The sequence below is a fragment of the Dipodomys merriami genome, unplaced genomic scaffold, assembly GCF_024711535.1.
Source record: "Dipodomys merriami isolate MVZ:Mamm:240054 unplaced genomic scaffold, mDipMer1.0.p SCAF_634, whole genome shotgun sequence".
NCBI lineage: Eukaryota > Metazoa > Chordata > Mammalia > Rodentia > Heteromyidae > Dipodomys > Dipodomys merriami.
Window position 1 is genome coordinate 203,917 of NW_027206218.1, and position 23,579 is coordinate 227,495.

Here is a 23,579-nt window from a genome sequence, read left to right on the forward strand (position 1 = left end):
AAATTTCTGCCTGTGCCAAGGAGACCTAGGGTTTGTCCTCTATTCCATCCAGAAATGTTTTCAGAGTGTCTGCTTTAACTCTGAGGTCTTTGATCCATTTGGAATTGATTCTCGGGCCGGGTGATATATAAGTATCTAGCTTTAGTTTTCTACAAGTAGTTAACCATTTTTTTTCCAGCACCATTTACTGAAGTGGCTGTCTTTCTTCCATTCTATTTTTTTTAGCTCCCTTATCGAAGATTAGATGGCTATAGGTCTGTAGGTTCATTTCTGGGTTTTCAATTCTATTCCATTGATCCTGAGGTCTGTTCTTGTGCCAATACCAAGCTGTTTGTACTACTATGGCTTTGTAGTAGAGTTTGAAATTTGGTATTGATATTCCTCCAGCAGTGTTCTTTCCGTTGAGGAGCGTTTTTGCTATTCGGGGTCTTTTATTGTTCCATATGAATTTTTGGATTGCCTCTTCTATTTCCTTGAAGAGTGAGGTTGGAATTTTGATAGGTATTGCATTGAATTTGTAGATAGCCTTGGGAAGTATTGCCATTTTCATGATGTTGATCTTTCCAATCCAGGGGCATGGGAGTTTTTTTAGCACTTTCTAGGTTCTGTTTTGATTTCCTTTTTCAGGTTTTTAAAGTTCTCATCATAGAGGTCCTTAATTTCTTTGGTTAAGTTAATTCCTAGGTAATTTATTTTTTGTGGGGCTTTTACTAATGGAGTTGCATTCCTAATTTCAGCCACACTTTTCTCATTTTTGGCATACAGAAAAGCCATTGATTTTTGAGGGTTAGTTTTATACCCTGCTATTTTGCCAAACTTTTGAATAAGTTTGAGTAATTTGGTAGTGGAATCTGTGTGATTCTTTAAATACAAGATCATGTCACCTGCAAAAAGGGAGAGTTTAACTTATTCTTTCTCTATTTAGATCCCATTTATATTTGCTCTTGTCTTATTGCTGTATCTAGGCATTCTAATAGTAGTTTGAAGAGACGTGGAGCGAGTGGAATTCCTTGTTTTGTTCCAGAGTTAAGACGAAATTGCTTTAGTTTTTCACCATTAAGTATAATGCTGGCTGTAGGTTTGTCATATACAGCCTTTACTGTATTGAGGAATGTTCCATGGATTCCTAATTTTTCCAGAACCTTCATCATAAAGGGGTGTTGGCTCTTGTCAAATGGTTTTTCTGCATCTATTGAGGTAACGTTGTGGTTGTTATGCTTTCTTTTGTTTATGTGATGAATTATATTAATTGATGTGCCTATATTGAACCAGCTTTGCATCCCTGAAATGAATCCTGTTTCATAGTATGATTTTTTGGATGAATTGTTGATGTCGATTGGCCAAAATATTGTTGAGAAGTTTTGCATCAATGTTCATCAAAGAAAACTGCCTATAGTTCTCTTTTTTTGATGAGTCCCTGCCTGGTATGGGGATGAGGGTATGATGGCATCATAGAATGAGTTTGGTAGTGAGCTTTCTTTTTCAATTTCATTGAAGTGTTGGGGCAGTATTGGTGTGAGCTCTGCTTGGTGTGAATTCTGCTGAAAACCATCTGGTTATGGGTTTTTCTTAGCTGGGAAGTTTCTTATTGTTGTTTCTATTTCAATGCTTGATATGGGCCTGTTAAGATGGTTTAAATCTTCTTGGCTTTCTTTTGGCATGTCAATATTCGCTAGAAAAAGGTCCATTTCTGACAAGTTGTCGCACTTATTAGCATAAAGTTTTGAGAAGTATTCCCTTATAATATTCTGAATCTTGGTTGTTTCTGTGGTGATGTTTCTGGGTGGGTTCTCTTCTTTTTCTGATAAGATTTGATAAGGATCTGTAAATTTTGTTAATTTTTTCGAAGAACCACCTCTTTGTTATGTTGATCCTATATATGTTTTTTTTTCTAATCCTAATTTATTTTATTCTGATTTAATTTTAATTATTTCTTTCCATCTACTGGATTGGGGTTTATCTTGCTGCTCTTTTTCAAGGAGGTTCAGATGTGTCATTAAACTATTAGTTTCAGATCTCTCCAATTTGTTGATGTAGGAACGAAGAGCTATAAACTTGCCTCTGAGTACTGCCTTTGCTGTGTCCCATAGGTGCTGTTAATTTTTGTGTTCATTTTTGTTCAATATCTTGAACCTTTGAATTTCGTTTCTAATCTCTTCCATGACCCACTCATGATTCAGCAGTGTGTTGTTCTGCCTCCATGTGTTACAGGACTTTGGTGGTTTTTGGTGTTGAGTTCTAATTTTATACCCTTGTGGTCTGAGAGAATCCAAGGTATAATTTCAAGGTTTCTGAATTTGGACAAGTTTTCTTTCTGACCCAAAAAGTGGTCTATTTTAGAAAATATTCCATATGTTGCTGAGACAAATGTGTATTTGGATGCTGCCTGAATGAAATATAAGGTAGATGTCTGTTAAATCTAGTTGACATATGCAGTTATTTAGATTTGTGGTTTCTCTGTTGAGTTTTTGCCGAGTTAATCTATCTAGTGGGGAGCGTGGTGTGTTAAAATCCCCAATTAATATCTTTGGATCTATGTGGGATTTGAGGGAAAGTAGTGGCTAACTATTGGTGCTCCGTTGTTCGGTGAATAGAGATTTAGAATTGTAATATCCTCCTGAAAGAGAGATCCATTAATTTGTATGTAGTGACATATTTTATCCCTTCTCAATAATTTTAATTTGAAGTCTATTTTATCTGATATTAGGATTGCAACTCCCGCCTGTTTATGGGGGCCGTTTGCTTGGTAGAATTTGTTCCAGCCTTTCTTCTTGAAAATGTGTTTGTTTTTATGGGCAAGGTGTGACTCCTGAAGGCAGCTGATAGAAGGATCTTGATTTTTAATCCAACTAGACAGTCTAGGTCGCTTAATTGGAGAGTTAAGTCCTTCAACGTTGAGAGATAGGAATGAGAGGTATTTGGGAGTTTGTGCCATGTTATCCACCTTCTTGTGTGCTGCAGCAACTGGGTTCTTCCTATGATTCTTGGATTCTCAGTTTAGGGGCGATTTCTTGGCCTTTATTGCGGAGTTGCTGGTTTTCTATGTGTAGGACATCTTTAAGAATTTTTGTAGGACTGGTTTGTTGGATATATATTGTTTCAATTTTTCTTTGCTATGGAAGGTTTTTGTTTGACCTTTGGTTATGAAGGAAAGTTTAGCTGGATACAGTATTCTTGGTTGATAATTGTTTGTCTTTAGGCCATGGCATACATCATTCCAGGCTCTTCTTGCTTTAATTGTGTCTGCTGAGAAATCTCAGGTGATTCTGACTGATTTCCCTTTATATATGATTAATATTTTCTCCTTGACAGCTTTAAGGATCTTTTCCTTGGTCTGAATTGATCCTGTGTGGATTATACTGTGATGGTGGGATGTCCTATTCTGGTCTTGTCTATTTGGAGTTCTAAAAGCTAATTGTATCTGAATAGGCCTATTTTTTTGCATGTTTGGGAAGTTCTCTGCTAAGATTTTGTTAAAAAATTTCCTAGACCATTAACTTCTGTCTCTAAGTGCTCCTCTACACCCATTATTCTCAGATTAGGCCTTCTGATGGTGTCTGCCAAGTTTTGGATAGATCTATCATATTTCATGGATTTGTCTTGTACGGTTGTATGTTCTTTCTCTATAATATCTAGGCTGTCTTCAATCCCTGATATTCGATCTTCTGCATGGTCTAGCCTACTATCAAGACTTTCAACTTTGTTTTTATATTTCTTTTCCTTCTATTTGGTCGGCTTTGATGGCTTCAAATTCTTTGTTGGGGCTTTGTTTTACATCTTGTATGAACTTTACTTCCTTAATTTGGTGTTCAGTGTTTATTCTCAAATCACTTAGTTGATTGGTTATGGTTTCCTTGACTCCCATTCCTTCTGTTGTTTTCCATTCAGCATTCCCTTTGTGGACTCCCTGACTTCTTTCAGCTCTCTATTCATGGATTCCATGAATGTCTTTAGTGATCTTTGTGTATTCTCATCCTGCTCTCTCTATTCCTTTATTACTCTTTGATTAGCTTCCTCAGTTCATGCAATTCCTGTAGTTCTCTTTCAGTGTTCTGAGTATTCTCACAGCATTCCTGACTTTCTCTTTGTCTGTCCTCAGCCAGCTGATGCAATTCCTGTCTCTTTGACTGATCTCAGCCTGTTCACGCCATTCCTTTATTTCTCTTTGAGTGTTCTCAAGCTGCTCATGCAATTCCTGTATCAATCTTTGAGTAGCTTCCTCAAGCTCATGATATTCCAGTATTTATCTTTGGTTTGCCTCCTCTCTCCTTATCACGCTCACACTGTGTCTTTTGCAGGTTTTAATCTTTTCATTTACCATGTTTACCAGTAGTGTATGTAGAGCTTTATGGGAGCTCTCCTCTGGATAATTCATTGTCTGTTCTGTCCCCTGATTTTCATGAGTGGGACTTGAGATACCAGGACTTGCCATTTTTCTTTTGTTTTTCCGTCTTCTTCTGCCCATTTGGGATGAAAGTAACACCAGTTTTGTGCTAGAATACCATCTTAATGCAAGCATCAACCAAAGTGTGTAGTTGAACAGTCAAAAGTCTGCAGATACAATCTAGTTCAACAGATATATTTATTCAACATTAAACAACTGTGTATTAATGGACTACGAACAGCAAAGAAGAATTTGGCAAACCAGAAATTATTAGGTTTAGGGTAAGATGTGGGTAAAAATAGGAATAGAGGGCTGTGGAAAGATAAAGGGAGTGTTGAATTAACTAAGTCCTACTCTCAAAGAGGGAAATAGATTGGATAGAATGATAGTAGAGAAAGAGAAAAAAAGAAGAAAAAGAAAAAAGAGAGAAGAAAAACAAGAATTATAATTAAAAAGTGAAACACTTTAAAATTCTGCAAAATTAGAAATGTAATATACCGAGAAGAACGGGGATAGGATGAGAAAGGTGGAGGGATAGGAAGAAGACCTGAAAACCTAAAAAATAAAAATGCTTAAAATAGTATATAGGTATAAAGAGGTAGTACTGCTATTAAGGAATTTAAGTCTAATCAACCACGGGTATATTTGAGGGTGAGCAGAACAGCAATTAAATCACGCAAAAATGAACAAAAGAGAAGAGAATGTGAAAAGAATGAGAAAGAAAGAAAATAAAGGATCAAAACATTAGTAAACCTATATGAACAAAAACACCCACACACATATTCCCCTAAAATAAAAATTATGAGGAAGAAAAAAAAGTTTAATAGAAAACAATTTTTAAGTTAAAAATTAAAAATTAAGAAAAGTTAAAAAAGTTTTTTTTAAAAACAGGTACAATAAAAGAGTTCTTTGATATTTTTGAGGGGCATGGGAAGATCCTGTATGTCCCTTGTGTCCATAACCAGTCTCTTGTTGGAGTCTCTGATCTGATTATGGTGTTTGATTTTCCTGTGGATTGATTGGTTTCTTAAGTCAGTTTGTTTGGGTAAGCAGAAAATTGCTCTGCTTTATCCAAGATTTTGTGATCCTCCTCCTAGGGTAGTTCTCTGGGAGGAGATCTGCTTTGAGTATCACAAAAGAGGGAGATGGCTGTTTCCTCTATTTTGGAGATGCTTTGATGAGGCTAGGTTCTGGGTAGAGTTGAGGCCTTTCAGCAAACTGTAGCTTTTCCCTGAGGGGCTAGCTTCTGAGACACTCACAGAGCCCATCCTGGAGCCATTCTCATGCTTTATGTTTACTGAATTTCCATTGATTGTCAAGGCTGCTGTAGGAAGGGGCTGTCTCTGGCTCTATTTACCCAGTGAACAAAACCACTCCTGTATGGGTGGAGCTTTTTCTGCCTGGGCTGGGTGAATTTTCCCTGGGTGTTGCTGAGCCTGCCAAGTCAGGTTAGGTTCCTGTGACCTGCTAAATCAATCTTTTGTTTTCTTCCAAGTCCTGAGTTGGAGCTAGCTGCCCAGCCAGCCTTTTGTCAGTATCAAAGATGGAGATCTCTGGTAGTGGGGATGGGGAGGGGTGGCCTTCCCTCCTCTGCTCCCTGAGAAGGAGTGAGGATGTCATGCTTCTACTCACGCCAGAGTCTTGGTTCCTGGGTTGTCTCTCTTCTGAGATCTGCAGGATGAAGATGTCTTCTCCTTGTCAGTTCTTGCTGGTGTTGAGTAGAATCTGCATGCCCACTGCGTCTGGCACCTAGGTCCCATACTCGCTGTGTTGCAAGTATGGTGGCTACGGACGCTGCCACCTCTGCCGTCACTGCAGCTGCGGCTTCTGGCATTTGCTCAGGTCTGTTTCCTTCCTTGGATTTTCCCTCTCTGGCCAAAGTCTCTGTACTGTAGTGGCACACTTGGTGTGATTCCTTGGCTTAAGACTGTTCACTGGAACACTAAACCTGCTTTACATGCGAGAGCTTGTTTAGCCTCCAGCTTCTCCTCTGCCATCTACCCAGAACCACTGAAGACAATGATCTCTTTCTGAACAGACATCTCCTGGTTGATATATTATTGGGAAAAATAAATGAAATCTTCATATTCAATTTGTAGAATACCTGAAATGTCAAATGCACAGAACTTCAGACTGCAGTTATATAACAGAATTCTTTCAAAAAAAAAAAAGATGTGACTAGCTATGTAAAAATAATTTTTAAATTAAAATTAATTAATTAAAATATGAACATTTAGTCCTGTAATCATTATCTTTATTGTCTCAGGAGATACATTGCTCTAGGGCATATCTCAATGACGTCTGTCTTAAGTAGTGTCCTGATCAGATTTATTCACCAAGAGGTATGTATTGCAAATACAATTGTTTCATTACGAAAATGATTATGTGAATGTACATTACACAAACACACAACCTCCTCTATTTTAAACAGCAAATAATCAAATCAACTTATATCAGTCATGACAAATGTGAAGTGTCATGATTCCTTTTCAATATGCAAATGAAAGATCCTAGAATTCTAAAAAGTTCATAAAATCCTGAACAAAGAAAGCATCTTAAAATAAACATAGTGTGTTTCAATTTTCATAGGATGGATTTTTTTCTTCTTTAATAAAAAATATAACATAAAGCTTTAAATTTCTGAATACTAATTTTGACAGGATTTTTAAATGCCAAGTAAGTGCTAAATAATTCAAAAATTCACTAAGGTCCTTTTGTTCATCTAATGAAAATCTTATGAATCTTTTGAAAGTTTAGAAACAAATATTTTTCTGAGCATCTAACCATTGATTACAGATGTGAGTATATCGTTATTTATTTAGTTTATTTTTTAATTTTTATTTTTGTCAGTCATGGGGCTTGAATTCTGGGCTTGGGATGCTGTCCCTCAGCTCTTCAGCTCAAGGAGAGTGCTCTACCACATGAGCCACAACGCGACTTCCAGTTTTCTAGTGGTTAATTGGAGATGAGTCTCATAGACTTTCCTGCCCGGGCTGGCTTTGAACTGTGATCCTCAGATCGCAGCCAGCTCATTTGCTAGGATTACAGGCGTGAGCCACTGGCGCCCAGCAGATTTGAGTATTTCTATACAACATTGCAATTATAATTTAACATAACTGATTCTTTTAATACATCAAATCTTTGCACAGCAAAGGTCCCACAAATTCAATGACTTACAAAATGTGTTACGAAGTATACAATTAAATTTATTAAAACATATCAGCACCATGTGTTAACATTTTATGATTTTACACCAGACTAAGACCAGAGCTACACTATAAGACTTACTCTCTTCATCATGTTTGGACTTATTTTGACATCTTCCAAGGTTTGTGATAGTCTCACCACATCAGTAAAGGATACCAGTTTGTGGCAGATTGTTTATTGTTTAAACCAAATGACTTAATTTCTTCTTTAAACTTGGATTCAACTATAAACTTTAGCAATCCATATTTTTAAATATGTTTCTCTTCTATGTAACTTGATGGCACAACTTACCAAAAAGTGAAACTTTTAAGAATTATTGTAACATTTTCCAGACAAAAGTATAGCGAAGTATAACATTTCTAACACCCATTCACTACCTGAAACCCCCATCAACATGTTTCCAAAATTATTTTATTTCTTCCTACTCTCTTTCTCCTTGAATATTTTAAAGCAATAGCAAAATCATGTTATTCCATGTTTTAACATTTCAAGATGTCTCTGACAAAGGAGTATTATCACAGCTACCCAAATTAGTGAGTCTTTGTTATATTTCAATTAGGAGCCCATTTCCAAATTATCATTACCATTGTTTTATTTCATTTTGTTTTGGGAAATAAGCATAAAAATCAATCTGCTGATATTTATTGGTCTTTCTTTTTTGTTTGTTTGCTTATACTGGAATTTGAATCCAGGGTTTTATAGCTGCTCGGCAGGTGATCTCCTACTTGAGACATGTCCCAAGCCCTTCTTTTGCCTTCGTTATTTTTTGGAGAGAGTCACCCGTTTCCATTTTCTCTCGGGGCCTGCCTTGGACCATCATTTTTGTATCTATGCTTCTTGTATATCTGAGTTTATCTTGTATTGCTCCTATTTGTTGGTCTTTTAAGTTGTCTTAAAATCTCATGCTCTTTCTTTCACTCTCTTCCTTTATGTTTTTAGCTTATTATAGAAATTAGTCAATTATTTTCTTGAATATCTGCAAATGCACGTGGTTATTTCCTCCTATGGCAATTGACTTGTACTAAAGTATTTCCCATTGATTGGAAATGAGCACTAAATACTGAAGTGAATCAGATTCATTATTTGAAGGAGAAAGTGCTCTTAAGGATAAATAATAGGAGGTGCTATTGCTTTAGTAATATATTATGCCAGAAGTTACTGGTGCTGAGACCATCAGTGAATTCAAGGATTTGCCAACTTGATTCCTTTCATTGTAAAGCTCTACATCAAGATTTTAGCTAAAAGTTCTGGCATATATTGATCATCATTACTTAGTGTTTAAATATGACTTTTTTTTATCCTTCACAATTAACTAACTGGAATCTTTCTGTATTCCTTTATAATTTATTTCTTTATAGTTATCTGAAATAACATTTGTAAGTAAATATAGGATAATTGCTTAACTTTTTTTAAAGTTACTAATAGTTAAAATAATGAGTTGATGTTTTAACAATGACATACATATTTCAATGAGTTTGGTATGTGATTTTCATTTTTGTTCCTCTGCCTCCTTTTAAGTACCAACAGAAGCAACTTATATTACATTGCAATTTTATTCTTTTTAGTTTTACTTTATTTTCCTTTTGTGCACTTTTATTATTATTATAAAGTGATGTATGGAGATGTTACAGTTAAGTCAGCTAAACATGTTTTGAACAATATCATTACCTTCTGGTTTTCTGGTGGTTGGCCAGAGATCAGAGTCCTACCCTGGCTGACTTCAAACCTGAGATCTCAACCTCCTGAATAGCTAGGATTATAGGCATGAGCCACTGGCACCTAGATTTTTGCATCCTATTTTTGACATAACCTCATTAGTTTTTGTTTCTTGCTTTCTGATACAAAAATACATCAGATGTTCATACTGAAAGAATACTTCCTGTCCTACACAAAGAACCAACCATTTTCCCAAGGAGCTCTGGTTCCATTTAGGAGCACATTTTTATATGACAATTTGGAATTCTCCATGTTCATTGCATCTGATTTGTCATACTCCCAAGCCTTAAAAACAGCTGCATTTTTCCTTAGAGGGGAAAATAGCAATCATGAATTCTGCCTAATATTTCTAACTTAAGTTTAAATACACAAGGTTTTTACTTCAACATCTTTGAATTTCTCTCCTCAGCTTTCTCCTCTTCTTTCATCTCTGTCTCTGAAAATATTTCTTACTAATAGTATTAAAACATTTATTTGCCTTTTATGTATCCAGAATAACATCACAAATATTACAAACATGACTACAAAAGTGACCACAATTCAAAATATCTTTGTGGTTCAGGGTCTACAACTAAAATGATGCATTCCACAGTCAGTTACACTAATCATTTTATCTGCATAGTTATGTTGTAAGTTGTACTTTTAAATGATGACAAGGTTAACCATAATCCATTGTGCATCTTAAGATATCGATCTGTATTGTTAATATTGTTATACTTCTATATGTTTATTATTATTTTTTAATATTATTAAGATCTTCTAGAGTTGTCTCCAAGGTGGTAGAGAAAAACTGAGTTATCATCATTAATACTTTCTTGGGTCATTTGAGTCCTTTTTCATCTTGAACACAACCTGTCATCCTTCGTTATGATGTGCAATTGCTGATGCTCAATTCTCCTGAACTGTTGTGACCACCTGGTGTAAACACTAGGCTTTGGTGTAATTTTGGTTTAAGTGCTATTTTTACTGAGACCATCTTAGTATTTTCATATGTTCGGATAAAAATAAGTAACCATATATACTTCCTAAATGGGCAGCATTATACTGAAATCAATTAATATTCTACAGTAATTTTTTCCTCCTTTCTACTCTATCTTACTCTTCTATCCCCCTCCTTAGACATGAACTCCTTCTCAATCCTAGTTTTGAAAGAGCAGAGATAAAGGATCGAAGATAAAAGATAGAAGATAAAGGATAGAGATCAAAACAAGCAGAAATCCAGTTGCTACTATAGTGACAGAGATGAAAATATAATGTTTTTCACTGATTAATACTGATTTCATTTCCCAAGTTAAAATTTTTCATGGCAAGCCTTGCCTTTGTTATAAAACATCGTTACTTTGACAAGATTTTCTCCTACATTGACAAAAGTTGTTAATGAATACCTTATGGTGACAAGGTAACAATACTGACAGAGGCTATATCTTTGATCAAAAGGACTGAATTTTTCTAAGAATACCTTCCCTCTCATCTAACAATTATTAGACACTTACATGTCAAGCACTGGGCTTAGAGATAAGAGTACAAAATTAAGAAAGCTGACGGTAAATAATTTAGATATTTTCCTGTCAGAAATTTGGACAATTAAAAAGGGCATGTTCTGATATTTATAATTCTATAAAGGTCATAAAAGAAGGTATCTTGGGTATTGAAAATTGATTCTTATTCAGGACAGGGAAATGAATGTATCTTTGCAATGTTTAGGAACATTCTTACTTTGCCTCATCTTTTTATAAACCTCATTAACTCTAGAAGAAATATAATGCCACCTGACAAACTAAATTCCCAATCAAAAAAGCAGTATATGACTCCAATTAGCATTTTAAATATAAAATTCTTTCAAAAGTTTTCTCTCTACTTGAGAATTTTGTGAGTGGTTTTCAGAAATTGATGAGAAATATGTTTGAGAGTGTGTAATTTGCAGGACCACTATATGTTTTAGAGTATATTTGTGTGGATTAATTTCACCTATTTCTCCTCACTTGTTTGTAATCAGTATGGAAATTTCCAGGAACTGAGAACTTCAAAAGCCATAAACATTAACTTTCCCACTCTAGATTTCTACTCAACATTACTGATTCAATGTCTAGTAGAAATGATTACCACTGTCACCTGCTAAATGCAGACAAAGCTTTTGGGCTTTTAGGTCATGATCCTTTGGAGATAATATAAACAGATTAAAGAATAATTTGCTCCTTTTTCCCTCCTGGTAATAGACATATCCAACCCAAAATTTCTTTTGTAGCAAAAACTCTTGCTATGAAATCTAAACATCTTAAATTTTGGCATATGCAATATTTAATTGTTAACTACAAGCACCATATTGTAAACCAATCTCCAGAACATACTTATCCAACATAAAGTTTTTTTGTTACTGGGCACCAGTGGCTCATGCCTGTAATATTTGCTACTCAGGAGGCTGAGATCTAAAGATCTTCGTACGAAGTGAGCCCTGGCAAGAAAGCCCATAGAACTCATCTCTAATTAAGTACTAAGAAATTTGGAATTGGAGATGTGGCTCAAATGGTAGAGCATTAAACTTGAGCAAAATAGCATCCAGGCCTTGAGTTAAAGTCCCAGGATAGTCACAAGAAAAAAAATCCCAATCATTATTCTCATCAAGCAACTTTCCACTTTCCCCTTCCCCTCAGTTGTTGGAAACCACCACTATGTTCCCTGTCTCTGTAGGTTTGATCATTATAGATACCTCAAAGAAGCCAAATCTCGTAGGCATTCTTCTGTGACTGGCTTATTTCACTTAACATAAAGTCCTCCAGTTCACACCTTTTGGGGAAAGTAGCAGAACTTATTTTTTTATTGTAAAGATACTCTACAGAGGGGCTATGGTTACATGAATAAGGTAATGAATACATTTCCTATGGAGCATTGTTACTTATTCTTTGTTTTTCCCCTACTATTCCTTCCTTCCCCATCTCCCGAACTCCTCCCTCTCCCCGACACCGAAGTTGTACAGAGTTGTAAAGTTCATTTTCAACAAAGTGTCTTGTACATCTCATTGTTACAATGGGTCAAACTGTATCCTTGTTTCAGCACTTTGTTATTTCCCTTCCACTCCCCACATTAGAAGATGCAGAGCACTGAAATCAAATAGAGTTTCAACAGGGGTTATACCATGATGGGAAGAACATACAAAAAAATCACCTAGTAAATTAAAAACAACAGTGAGAAAGAAAAAACCACTTTTGTCCCCATCTTGGGGTTAATTTCACTTAGGGTCATCTTCTATGGCCACATGTGCATAGCTTTTGACCTTTTCTGTAGCAGAATTTTTTAGGGCTCATTTATATCCCTTTGTATGTACATACTGTACTTTCTGCATTCATCTATTGGGGAATGCTTGGTTTGGTTCATTATATTGGCTATTGTGAATAATTTTGCAAAAAATATGAAATATTGATGTCTATTTGGGATCCTGATTTTATTTTATTTATTTATGTATTTATTTATTTATATATTTTTATTGTGAAAATACTGTACAGAGGGTTAGAATTACATGGGAAAGATAATGAGTACATTTCTTTTCTTTTCTTTTCTTTTGGGGGGGTGTCCAGTCAAGCTCAAGGCTAGAACTCTACCACTTGAACCAGAGCACCACTTCCATTTTTTTTTCTTTTTGCTTATGTGGTGCTGAGGAATCGAACCCAGGGCCTCATGCTTGGAAGGTAAGCGCTCTACCACTGAGCCACCTTCCCAGCCCATGAGTACATTTTTTATCAAGCATTGTAGCCTCTTGTAGCCTCCTCCTTTGTTTCCCCTTCCCATCCCTTCACATCCTACCCCTTCCCTCGCACCCAATCCTCCTCCCACTCCCCCGCACCAAGTTTGTAAAGTTCGTTTTAGACATAACGATTTGTACATCTCATTGTTGCAATGGGTCCACCTGTATCCCTATTTAAACAATTTGTTTTCCCCTTCCCCTACACAAATTATACCGACATCAAGTACAGTGAAAGCAGGGTTATACTGTAGTGGAGGGACATACATAGCAACAAAGAAATAATCTTATAAATGTGTTAGAAAAAATCGCATGAAAGAAAAAAAACATTTGAATACATATCTTAGTGTTCATTTCCCTAACATCACCTTATCTGACCTTTTCTGCTTGACTCAGACATATACTAGATATTGCAAATAAGGGAATCCATGGGACCTATGTTTCTTTGGGCCGGCATTACTTCTCTTAATATAATTTGTTCCAATATTTCCATTTCCTAACAAATGGGGCAATGCCATTCTTTCTGATGGAGGCAGAGAATTCCATTGTGTATATATACCACATTTTCTTGAACCATTCATCTACTGAGGGGCATCTGGGTTGGTTCCATATCTTAGCTATAGTAAATAATGCTGCAATAAACATAGTCGTGCTGGTAGCTTTAGTGTGGTGTTGTTCATAAACATTTGGGTAAATGCCCAAAAGTGGGATTGCTGGGTCATAGGGGAGTTCTCTGTGGAGTCTTTTGAGGAATCTCCATACTGCTTTCCAAAGTGGTTGAACAAGTTTACACTCCCACCAACAATGACTTAAGGTTCCCTTCTGTCTACATCCCCTCCAGCATCTGTTATTATTAGACTTCTTGATTTTAGCCATTCTAACTGTAGTGTGGTGGTATCTCAATGTTGTTTTGATTTGCATTTCTTTTTGGGGGGGTCTGGTCGTGGGGCCTGAACTCTGAGCCTGGGCGCTGTCCCTCAGCTCTTCAGCTCAAGGCTTGCGTTCTACCACTTGAACCACAGCACCACCTCCGGCTTTTTTTTCTTTTTGCTTATGTGGTGCCGAGGAATCGAACTCCGGGCCTCATACATGCAAGGCAAGCGCTCTACCACTGAGCAACCTTCCCAGCTCCTGCATTTCTTTATGGCTAGGGAGGTTAAGCATTTCTTCATGTGTCTATTGGCCATCCTTCTTTCCTCTTCAGAGAAGTTTCTCTTTAAGTCTTTAGCCCACTTGTTTCTTTGAAGATTTGTTGTTGGGGGATTTAATTTTTTTGAGTTCAAGGTATGTTTTAGATATGAGACCCTTGACCGATGTATGGCTAGTGAAGATTTCTCCCAATACGTCGGTATTCTATTGATCTTGCTAGCTATGTCCTTTGCCATGGAGAAGCTCTTCAATTTCATGCAATCCCATTTGTCCAACCTTTCTTTGATTTGTTGTGTTTCTGGATCTCTATTAAAAAAATTTCGGCCTGTGCAACGGAGACCTAGGGTTTATTTCTACTCCATCCTGTAATGTTTTCAGAGTGTCTGCTTTGACTCCAAGGTCTTTGATGGGATCCTGATTTTAATCTATTAGATATATATCCAAATGTAGAATTACTAATCATATAGAAGTTTTATTTTTAGTTTTATGAGGCATCTTCATACTGGTTTCCATAGTTATTGCACTATTTTGAATTACCCTCAAGAGAGCACAAAGGTTCTGAGATCTAGGTTCTGAATTCTCTATCTGATTGAAAATAGTTGTTTTTACTCCTCTCATCTGTTTTCTTATCTTTTTTTTATAATAGCCATCTTAACAGCAATAATATCTTAAGATAATTTTACTTGCCTTCCCTGATAATGATGGCGAACATACTCTCAAAGACTAATGATGATGATTTGTATGACTTGTTTGGATAAACATCTGTTTAAACTGACATTAAAAATAGTTCACACATATAGATTGCTTCTTTTTATTTCTCATACAGGGAATATTTAAAGCAGAATAATTTGAGACTCAGGAGAGTCATAAAAGTTTACATTGCCTTCCTGGACTCTGAAATGGGGGAAATACTACAAATTTTGCATAAAAATCCCTTGAGTTTTTCTTTGTTCCCAAAATAGTAAGTGAAAAGAATTTCAACAGCATGCTGGTAAGAGCTATGAGTCAATTATGAATGGTATACATAATGGATAATAGCTTTTCCTGAAAACCCATGTAATGGTCATGGACAATATTAGCACAAAGCAAGTGAAAACTTTTGGATACTGTAAATCATTCGGAGCAAAGCCTCAGTGATGTTCTCATTTATTTATTTTATTTTTCTTAGGTTTCTATGGGAAACTTTACCAAAAGAGAATATTTTGTTTTATTTTAAAATAGAATGTTAACCATTTGTTTATTTATGCAAACCAAAAATGTTTGATAGATTTCTGAACCCTGAATAAAATATAATTTCATCATTATTCATCTCCTAAAAAAGTCAAAATCACTAGAGACAACATTCCAAAATCTTTTGCAAATGTGCATTTGAGAAGAAAATTATTTCTCATCTCTCAAATAAAAAGGCTTAAATTATTTATTTTAGAAGTGAAATCCCAGGCAATACACATCTTATGGCATTTAATATTTCACAAAGTCTGGCTAAATTTTTAATTCAACTAAGTTTTATTTTCATATGTTTCATGGTTTTTCTTAAAAGAGAATATTTAAAAACATACAAAACACAAAAACATGCATAGACTTATCAGGTAGCCACTGACTCATGTCTCATGCTTGTAATTGTAATTATTCAAGAGGCTGAGATCTGAGGATCACAATTTGAAGACAGCCAGGACAGAGAAGACTTTATCTCCAGCTAATTAGGAGAAGTTATATTTGGAACTTCTAGAGCACCAGCCTTGAGCAATAAGCCTATGGGGTAATACCCTGGCCTTGAGTTCAAGTCCCAGTGCCCAGTGACAACAGCGCGCACGCACGTACACACACACACACACACACACACACACACACACACACACACACACACAGAGATCATCTATGAATCATCCACCTATAAAAAACAATTAGTTTTCCAGAAAACAGCTTTTATTTCTATTTCATTTATGCAAATCTTTGTTGCCCATTCCTATTCCTATGATAATTTGTTTTCCATATATCCCATATTCCTCTTCAGAGAACTACAATGAACTACAGTTCTTCTTTATGGCTATATACACTTGTTTATTTCAACTTATTAAATATATATGCAACAATAGTGGCTGCCTTTAGTTAAATATTTTATCCTCACTGTTAACCCGACCATCTTGCTCCACGAGGCCCATCTGTCTTTCTTTCATCATTTTATTTGATAGGAAATGGCTGTAGCCACTTTTTCACTCATTTGTTTTTATCATATCACGTCATTTTAGTTTGCTTTCTTGGCAGGCGGGTCTTGTCTGGACCAATTCTGTAGTCAGACTTCCAGCTACCATGGCAGTGCTTCATGAGCTGTACCTCTGAATAATGTAAATTGTCACCATCTTTTGTAACCTCACAGCATATAATAATAAAGAATCAAATTACAATATAACCTCCTCCTCTATGTTCTGCAATATATAGCCTCGAAATTGTTTCTAATTCTTTCTTTTCATAAAATTTAAAGACAACATGTCATCAGGCAGAGCTAACTATTGTTCCCATAGCTAAAAATATGTTCTTCAAATTAGATTGAAAATTGAGAAAATGGATTTCCTTTTTCACTTGGATAGTTGACTTTTTAAAGACATAACTAGTTCTAAAAGTTGTAGGCTTAAAACCTAAAATCGGAGATTAAAATTCTTTATACAATCATTTTATTATGAGCACCCAACAGCCCAATAGCTTACCTTGCAGTATATGAAAAAGCTGAACCTTCAAAATAAATTATTGTTTTGTAATACCACACTTTCATCATTTGAAATTCTTTACTTCAAAATGGTTCTAGAAAACCAGTTGCCTGTAAATTTAAGATATTCCTGTATACACATCGGCCACTCTAACTAGGATGATAAAGGATGACAAATTTTAAGCCTATTTTATTTGATTTGGAAGCATTGTTAATTGAAAGCACTGAGAAACAATGACAATTACCAAACAACAAATTAGCATAACTCTTTTAGATCTAGACGTTACTTTATAAAGCAAAGGTCATACATTTGTTCAAAACCTGAAAAGAACCAATCATTTTTTTTCTATTTTCTTCCTTTTCCCTTGCTTGAGACATTTAAAACTACAGTGCTATCAAATGAAAATCTTGCTTCTGGCTTCTTCTCAGGAAAACAAAACCAAACGAAACAAAAGAACAACACCCAGAAGATCTGGCAGGTCATATTTCCATGGGCAACAAGCAGCTTGGGATTGAGTAGCTGAGTCTTTCGGGTAAATTATGATCTGTGCCGTACTGCACAACAACCCAAACAAATCCAATCCCTGAAATTACCTTATCATTGGGTTTAGGGTCTACTCTAAATTCACATGTTGTCTCACTAAGATCCTTTATTGACTACATTTGCAAAGAGCCTATGTTTAAATGAGATCATACTCCCAGGTACGCAAAGGTAATAGAAGGGTCAGACTTTGTACCTATTTTTGAAGGTCACAATTTAAACCATTAAATATTTATTTATCTTTTTGACAGATTAAAGTAAATCTGTGCCCTATTTGTGTTTTAACTATTTAAGCTTATTTTCTAATTTAAAAGCAAGTACTGAATAAACTCTGTCTGTAACTGTGAAGTTTTACTTTGATTCTGAATCTAGGATCAGTGCTGGATTATCAACAGTTGAAGCCAATAAGCCACCTGTTAACCATAGAGTAAACTGCACTGAAGGAAGTCTTACCATCTAAGCCACATATTTTAGTTCTGAAATGACAGAGTAACTGTTATTTTTCTATCTTGGCCAATGTTTTTGAAGAGGAGTTTCATAGTATAATAGTCAGCTGGAAGGCGAATGCATCTTTGACTTTACAAAAATCCGTGACAAAGTACTTAGAAATATAAAAGGGCTTAACTTTTGATTAGCTTAAAATAGCCCATTATGGGACTACTTACAGCACAAAATTTGGCAAATGCTGCAAATCAAGGTCCTTCCTCCCCAGAGTCACCACTAACTTCAGGTTATCAAATAATCTGTTGGTAGTTTGGAAATTTCAGAGAAAAGGTAATTAAAAACTTAATTTTTCTCACATACATTTCATTAATGTAAAATGCAAGAGCAGTTATTATAGTCCCCAAACTAGTACTTCCTATTATTATTCCTTAAGTGATCCTTAAGATCACTGAAGATAGGTACAAATTTAAAAAGATGAATTGATCTCAGAGAATAAATTTTTAAATCATTTGCCAGAGACTGGACTTGTTATCACAATGTTATTGACTACAGAAATAATGACCCAATTTCAGAAATTATTCATACTTTTCTGATGAACATTGCAATAGAAATATCACTATTCATCAAACATATAAACAATATTCCAGTGTAAAGTTTGAAATTCAATGTGCATAGGTTTATTTGCAAGCAAAAATAAAACAAACAGAATTAGATTTCCAACGCCTGTAATTCTAGCTACTCAGGAGGATGAGATCTGAGGATCATGGTTTGAAGCCAGCCTGAACAAGAAAGTTGGTGTGATTGTTATTTCCAATTAGTCACCAAAACCCTGGAGTGGAGCTATCAAGTGATAGAGCAGTAGCCTTGAGTACAAAAGTTCAGGGATAGTGTTCAGGCCCTGAGTTCAAGCCCAGAACCAATACACACACACACAAACACACACACACACACACACACACACACACACACACACACACACACACACACACACAAAACCCATAGTCTGGGAATGTGGCTTAGTGGTAGAGTGCTTGCATGAAGTTCTGGGTTCAATTCCTCATTGAAGGCCAGAAGTGTTGCTGTGGCTCAAGTGGTAGAGTATTATCCTTGAGTAATAGAAGCTCAGGGACATTGCACAGGACTTGAGTTCAAGAGTTAGGAGTTCCAAAAAACAATCCACAATTAGAAATATTTACAAAATAGATTGTTGAGCAAGAGATATAGAAAAATCTATCCCTTTGTGTGGGTTTGCTCCTGGAGAGGACCTAGCACCACAAAGCTCTTCCATTTTCAAAAAATGCATATCTGGCAAACTAACTACAGTTTAGCAGAATAAGTTCAAAATAATGATTCCATCATAAAATTGATTAACTGGATCAATATAAGGATACAGGCCTGCCTGGTATCATTCCCCATTGCACCTTTCACAGGAAAAAGATGTAGAGGTTTGGTTGTCACTGAGATGCTTGTTAAATTTGCTACAAAGTTAACAAGTACCATGCTCACAGGGAAACACAAAAAACTCCATTATGTAATGACACTATTAAATGGAATTTATATTACAATCCCATGACAGAGCAATGGCTGTGGCATGCTCACAACGTGTGCTTGAATCAGGGTTGATGTGTGTGTGTATTGAAAGGTGTATCATTAGACATGTAGAGAAATCACACCCAAAGGCCTTCTCTGTGGAAGTGCTGTCAATTATCATCCTGATTTTTTTTTATCTTAACTCAGTATTGAAGGAAATGATTGAGATTGAAAAGATGGTTTATATCTTATTATATCTGCCAGGTACTGGATTTAGGGAAGTAGGGATAGGTGACTGATGAAGCAGATAAAATGTCTTGTTTTAATGTTGGACCATGTGGAAGTAAACATAGAAACCAAACAAGAGCTTCTACCCTAAGTGAATCACAATTTCTTATAGTTCAACTTGTTATTTTAGAAGACAGTAAGTAGTGTGGAGAAAATGAAGACAGTGTGAGCAGAGAGACAGAAATTGGGGTTAGAGAAGTGTCTAGGGACAGGGTAGTAGGAGGTAAGGGAAGATTTCTCTGGGACGATTGCTTAGGTGCTGTGGAGGAAAATTGGTATAGAACAGAGTACTGCTACCTGTTCCAAGGGCAGGTGATCACAGAGGTTTTGAAAAGTTAAAAATATTTGTTATAGGAGGGTGCCAGCGGCTCAGGCCTGTATTCTAAGCTGCTCAGGAAGCTGCGATCTGAGGATCACAGTTCAAAGTGAGCCTAGGTAGGCAAATCCAAGAGACTTTTATCTCCAATTAACCCACAAGAAGTCAGAAGTGGAGCTGTGGTTCAAGTGGGAGATCACCAGACTTGAGAGAAGAATCCAAGCAAGAGTGCAAGGCTCTGAGTTCAAGTCTGAAAGCTAGCAAAAAATGTTGTCATAAATTCAAAATGCCAAATAGATGGCTTATGAATATAAGCATCAAAGATACGTCCATTAACTTTGATAGATGAAACCCATTGTTACAGGGTCCAGGAATATACTCCTGGTTCCATAGGTCCAGACTAAGCATATATTTTCTTCTTTTTTATGTTTTTTATTATAAAAATAGAATACAGAGGGACAGTTACATGAGTAAGGTAATGAATACATTTCCTATCGAACATTGTTTCCTCCTCCTTTGTTTTTCCTCTACCATACCTTCCCTCCCCACCTCCCCAGCTACTTCCTTCCCCCTCCCAAGTTGAGTACACATTTTCTTTAGCTTTATATAGGAGGAAAAGGCAGTGGCAGGAGAGAAATGCATATTTTTTTGTTTTTGTAGTTTGGTTTTTTGTTCTACTCTTAGGTCTTGAACTCAGGGCCTGGATGCACTCCTTTAGCTTTTATAGTCAAGCTAGCACTGTACCACTTGTGCCACAGCTCCACTTTGGGCTTTTCAGGGCTACCTATTTGGAGATACATATCACTGACTTTCCTGCCTTGGCTGGCTTTGAATCAGGATCTTCAGATCTCAGCCTGCTGAGTAGCTAGGATTACAGGTGTGAGACACCAGCATCCAATAACAAATGCATAATTTTAAAGTCCCAGTCACACACGTGTTCATGTGGTGAGAGTTGGAAGGCAGTACTCATAGAGAGCCAGGCAGTTCATCATCTCAGGATTTCTCAGCTGGAACCTGGATACAGTAAGTCATTGGTCTGGTAGGTGGATATAAAGTGGAAGCTGAGATGCCAAGCTTTTATACTGCTTTTGGTTAATCTCTGAGCCCAAATGATAGTGCCCCTCAGTCAAAGGGCCTTCGGACCTGTTACAATATTATGCTCAAAATGGCACAAAATATTAAGATTGGGGAACTCCAGGTTTCTTCTTGGTAGACGAAGAAGTGAGACAAGTATTTGACTTGCTAAGGTTTTGGATAATCTACAATGCTTATTAGAGAATCTCAGAAATTGGACTTTATTTTAAGCAAAATGCAAATCCTACAAACAGAATATGGTTTATCCTTTCAAAATTGATTATTACATAAAAATAGATTGGAAAGTAATTGGACATATCTCCCAATTGAAGCTTTCAGAGTTTGCAGTGTGTGCTAAATTATCTAGACCAGTGGAAAATTGCTTTATAATGCTGGGTCCATATATAGTCTAAAATCTGAAACAATAGGACAGAGTAAAAAAATAATCACTGCCCTTTCTAAGACCTAAAATTACAACAGAGGAAATAAAAACAAAGCTATGGAACCCATAGCAAATGCTATAGAATTCAAAGTGAAATAGAAATCCAGGTATGGAATTATAAATGCATCCTATCTCACAGAAGTGGCACAGAGAGGAGTACACTGCACTAAGGCACAAACACCAAATTCTGGTTTGAGCCCCCGGTGTGCCATTTAAACCGCCTCATAGAATTGAACAATTTATTTTGCATCAATTTCTTTCTGGAAAATTTGTAGTTACACCAACCTCAAAGCATAATGTAACTATCACACAGGTTAATAATACATGGAAAAAAACCTAGAATAGCACCTAGTATAAAAAGGGATAAATAAGTAATAAGATTTCACAGTCTTTGTGATAACTTGATAGACTTGAAGTCATTAAAAATACATTAAGATGGACAGGTTCTGGTTCTCACACCTGTAATCCTAGCTATTCAATTTTTTTCAATTGATTCAGACTTATCCTGCTTGATTTCTTCTTGTGTAAGTTTTGACAGATATTTTGGAAGAAATTGGTCTATTACATTTAGATTATCAAATTTGTGGCATAGGTTTGTTCACAATATTCCTTTGTTATCTTTATTATACTTTAACATCATTGAAATTATCAGATATCTCTTTTATTTCTCATATTGTTAATTTATCTTATCCTCATCTTAAGTAGTATCTTACTGATTTTCTTGATCTTTTCAAAGAATTACTTTTGAATTTATCATTGCAGGTTTCGATGTATGGATTTTCTACAAGTTTCATTTATTTTTTCTGGGTGGTGGTAGTGGTATTAGAGATTGAACTCAGGAATTTTTCTAGTTAACTAAAATAGAAACTTGGTTTAATAACTTGAGGTCTACCTCCTACTGTATGCATTCAGTGCTAGAAGTTTCTTTCAAAGCACTGCTTCTGATGCATTTCACAGTTTGAGATATATTTGTTCGTTTCTTTGTTTAGGTGACACTGGAGTTTGACTCAGGCCCTCACATTTGCTAATCAGGTGTCATACTGCTGATCCATATCTCCAGTCTTTTTAGCATTGGTTATATACTTCTGAGATGTGTCTCACCTCCTTCCCATATGGATTTTCATCATTGCTGAGATGACTGGTGTATACCATCTTCATTCCATTAAATGAAGTTTTGAAGACTTTTGTTTTCCACCCTGGCTGGCCTGGAACATCAATCTGCCTAGTCTCAGCCTTTCACATAGCTAAGACAACAGATATGTACCCTGGACACCTAGCAGTGTTTAATCTTTAAGTATCTTTCTATTATTAATTTATATTATGGAATTCAAGTTTAATTCTATTTGGTCCAAGAGCAGGTATTATATTATTTCTATTGTTTTCATTTATCTTCTTACCTGGAATTTTCTCTGTCTCGATGAAAGCTCATGTGTGACCTTTTTTTTTTTTCATGTGTGAACTTGAATACAATCCCTTCTAATGTAGATGTCAATTATATTTATCTGAGTGATGAAGGATAATTTCATGGGTTCAGAATTCCAGGTTAGTGATTTTTGTTTTTAGTAGAGTTTAAGTATTTCACTTCATATTCTTACTTGTTTGGCTTCTAAAAATGAAATTCTTGTCTTTGTTCGTCCATAGAAAAATATATTATAATCTCTCTGTACAGTATTTTCACAATAAAAAAGTAAAAAAAGGAAAAACATATTATATAATCTATATCATGATTGGACTCTCTTACATGTATAAATTGATTATATATTTTAAATTATAGCTGTACGTATTATATGCGTATATAATATAAAGTTATAAATCTTGAGCCCCTTCTAATACTCAAAAACTTTCCTTTAGCAGTATTCTTTTTTATTTTTTATATTTTTGATGCTCCCCTCCCCCCATAACAGTATTCTTTTAGTTTGTTTTTCTGTGTGCCGGAATTGAGACTTGAACTCAGGGCCTTGGATTCTCTCTCTATTTATTTGAGATTTGAGGCTAGCATGCTACCATTTGAGTCATACCTCTGGCTATTTGCTGGTTAATTGGAGATA

General features: G+C 35.7%; 1 pseudogene; it reads left to right on the forward strand.

Moving 5' to 3' along the window:
- The window catches only part of LOC138815289 (leucine-rich repeat-containing protein 14B-like), a 126,276-nt pseudogene that overhangs the window by 85,964 nt on the left and 16,733 nt on the right, over window positions 1-23,579 (forward strand).